The sequence below is a fragment of the Branchiostoma floridae genome, chromosome 3, assembly GCF_000003815.2.
Source record: "Branchiostoma floridae strain S238N-H82 chromosome 3, Bfl_VNyyK, whole genome shotgun sequence".
Classification (NCBI taxonomy): domain Eukaryota; kingdom Metazoa; phylum Chordata; class Leptocardii; order Amphioxiformes; family Branchiostomatidae; genus Branchiostoma; species Branchiostoma floridae.
The window spans coordinates 23,832,141-23,836,044 of record NC_049981.1 but is presented as its reverse complement, the minus strand read 5'-3'; the positions used below and the strand labels follow the sequence as shown (position 1 = coordinate 23,836,044).

The window sequence follows — 3,904 nt, the reverse complement described above, 5'->3', positions numbered from 1 at the left end:
CTGGCTATATGATAATCCATATTACCATATTTACTTTCTGAGCCTTTCCTTGTCTCATCTAAGGTTCAGTTGGGTTTATTCTTCAATGGTACGCTCAATAACCTAATTGTATACTTGTCTTGGAAATAGCCGACGGAAAAACAGCTCTCTTCGGAGCTGGCGAAGAACAAAGAGAAACCCTCACTTCAAGAAGATACAAAATCATTGAGTAAAAACACAATTCAACATGCATTAGAATGTCATTTGATATTTTTGTAAATATTTTTGTGAATAAGCACTTTGTACGGTAGAGATATCTGTCCTTTCAGGGGTTTTCCTCTCGTTATCATGTTTCGCAAAATGTTACCCGAAATGCACATTATGCAAACATATCTAACATCGTTGCCAATGTTACAGTGACTGAATTATTGAGAACAAAATGTACGAGCTGAAATGACTTTCCGGACAGACTATCCTTTACAGGCCATTTGATCTCGGTCCTCACTCCACGCTAAAGGAGATAAGGAGCATGTTTCCCCCACACTAATGCGATCAATATCTGTCTTCAGTGGAAAACGCAGGTCTTATCGTGTCATCTAAAAAGACTTTAACAGCATTTTTTTACTTTGACGAACAAGCTCACCAGTTGTAGATGGTTGGTCTAGACATTTTTTTTCGTGAAGTTTCTTTCTTGCGTGAACGTTTATTTAGCCGGGAGTGAGCGAGGGTCATCAAGATCAGAGTTGGACCGAAACTTGAGCTCCACAGGAAGCAAGCCTCATTTGGTTCAAGATGTTTCGTTTCAAGTTTATCTTTCATTCATAACGACTTCCTTCGCCCACGCAGTAACGCTTAATTCGTTTCGATGTCAGGTGTCGTATCACTGACGTTTCTCCGGACGTAAGGTAATGTTCGCTTTATGTGGATGGCATCATCGGTACCTGAAACTCACAGGAGCGTGCGAAAAATGTAAGACAATGGGGGGGGGGGGGTTGCCGTTATTATGAAATCTAAACGAAAAAAAAGGTAAAAGTATTAAATGAACACACAGAACATGGTGAACCAAACAATTATATAGACACTATATTTTTGTTCTTTCGCTTCTCCTTTTTAGACTGTGGAGGGCATTGTGGGCTCAACATCTTTATTTCAGTTGTACTGATACACAGAGGCTTTCTATGACATCCGTTTTCTGATATTTCTTAATTTCAGACATATATTTGCTAATTTTGTACCTTCTTCGTACGATTCACAGTATGGTCGCAAACTTTGGGGAGGTGGGCGACAAATATCGATGCACGCGCAGATGCCATTCATGTTGTAAAGACAGTGTGACCTATACGAAATTAAGAGAACGTGATGGTTGTGTGTAATGAGACGCTATGACAGAACCAATTGCTTCTGCAACAGTTACATCTTGGAAAAGGTTGTAGTCGCTGTAATAAAACTGGTGAAAATTCACCTCAGGCGATATTGGTTACGGTACATACGTAGACTTAGACGCGTGGGTTGAGAAGTCGTGATATTCAGGGGTGAAAAGGGAAAGTAAAAAGAATGCACCGTATTTTAGGTAAAATTATAAATAAGCTATAAAAATCACAGTCGTTCTTCGACGCGGGCATACATGTCATACTATCGTCGTACGCTAGCAGACTGAAGACATTCTTGAGATGGTCGTGCAGGAGTTTACAAACTTCAGCTGCCTTGTTACCGAAAATGCAATCTTACATCGTTTTATATCGCCGATTGGTTCTGTGAATATCTAATTGAAAAAAGAGGGATTATCATATTTTGTGACATAGAACGCTTACAAAAACTCAGGGCAGCTTAGAAACATTTAAATGTCACTTTTTTACAAGGCTCAACCTGAAAGGCAACATTATCAACGAAATACAGAATGTTTCCCAGTAATTATTTGGGCAAGCTACTCGATACTCGCACAAAATACTATACCATTAGGCTCGACCCTGAGGCGTCAACAAAAACATGAACATAAATTCATGCTGCTGGATTAGTTCACTGATTCCCTGCGATAATAAACATGGTTTTCTAAACTTTTGGCATACACTGAGATACGCGAAATTGTTCATGGCAAAATCTATTTTTGGGGGGAATTTTTTATGTTGTAGATGTAATAAAGCCATTTCAAAGGAAAGTATGCGAATATAGAGAAGCGTTGCATGGTTGTTTCCATTGCACCTTCATGACAGAAGAAGAAGAAGGGGAATGAGAAGAAGAACACATCAGCAAAAACATTATTTTGTTTCCCTATATAAACATAATAGTGTTGCCGCTCGCTAAGATATAGTTACCATGTATTTGATATGCGAAGGTCGGTCATTAACGCAACGGCGAGCGATGAAACAAACCTAAGTACTATGAATCTAAGTACCTCTTAAAATGTGTGTACATTAGCCCTGAAAAGGTACTTGGTGGCGTCTATATATAAAACAGCGATGTAAGATAGTGTCGTCCGGCGGGTGAACTGCGATAACACAGTGAATGCAACTATAGTGGGATGGAAACGCATGATTCGTTTCAATACATTAAGGCTGAGTATGGTGCCGTGGCATTTGAAACTTAAGTGCAGCCAATTCATAGCCTTCTTTTAATTAACATGTACTTTTTCTGTGCGATTGCAGTAAATTTATACCTTACCATTATTTAAACCATAATTATCCCCATGAAAAATGGAAAATAGCTTGGGGTAAGTCTTTATGTTTGTGTTTCCAGATTTTGTAGTCAACTTAAAAACCTATTGATGGATTACGATGATATTTGGTATGTGGGTAGGTGTTGGAAAGACAAAGGTGAAGGTAGATTCTTGAAGGTAGATGCACATGTATCCTAATTTGCATAATTAATGAAAAAGTGACGTAAATCTTCTAGTGGTAATTAATAATAAGACTTTCAGCCGGTGTAAGTTAGTTAATGGTGAACTTAACCAAGCATATATTATGTCGATACGCAAGTCATTTGCTTGATCTGAATATTTCATAGCGATATGAGGTCTTTTGTTGAATTTCTCATTTCAGCCGCAGAAAATAGTATGAGCAGTTTACATGGATATAACGTTAAGAAGTGTTTGATGGTGATTCCAGCAACACATTCAGAGAAACACCCTTCGGCAGTGAAGTTTCTGGTAAGAACAGTTAAATCCTGTAACGTATCTCCTTACTCAAGCCTTTAAGGTGCGCTTCAATCTACCCCACACTAAGTCTTCCAATAATCCTTGAAATCTATCCGTTCTTTTTGAGGTAGTAACTTCCAAGCGTCTCTGCTTGCTATAGTTTCTATGAACAGATAATCATATATTTCCCAAGAACAGCTCTGGATTGGAATCTAATACCATATACATCTACTAGTAACGTTACCGCAATATCAGATCCTGTCACGTTCAGGGAAGAGGTCACAGAACATCTGAGGAACAAACAATAAATGTACGGCACATTTCTGGGCGTTTTATTCCAACAACGGGGCGTTGTCCCGTATATTTCTAGATTCAGACTTCAGTATTTGTATATTAGTGAAGTCAGTAATCATTACAGCGTATATTGCCCCCCAAATTAAATTACCTAATTTGTTTGGAGAAGAACAGGAGATTACACGGAGATTAAACAGCATCTTCCTTCTGTAAATGTGATGATAGGGCCGGTGCTATAATCTAATCTTAATTTTTATATCTTCGAAGACTTGATACATCAAAGCCACAACATACGTCCCTAGTGGCAGTACCTCTATCGTACTAAGTATGAAACCACACAGTACATTATGTGGGCGTAACATATTGATGGGGTTGTGAAATATAACCATTCTGTTCTGTGTGCTGCTGTTCTTGTACATAAACGCAGGGGAAAATCCGTCATCTGTATCGAGTTATTAATCTATATACACAGGAATCGACATAAAAGGCTCTTTCTTTCTT

At 38.5% G+C, this 3,904-nt stretch overlaps 1 protein-coding gene across 1 annotated transcript in view; it reads right to left on the bottom strand.

The window, feature by feature from the left end:
• The window catches only part of LOC118412578 (cGMP-dependent protein kinase 1-like), a gene marked incomplete in the record, with an annotated part of 96,400 nt that overhangs the window by 10,464 nt on the left and 82,032 nt on the right, over window positions 1-3,904 (bottom strand).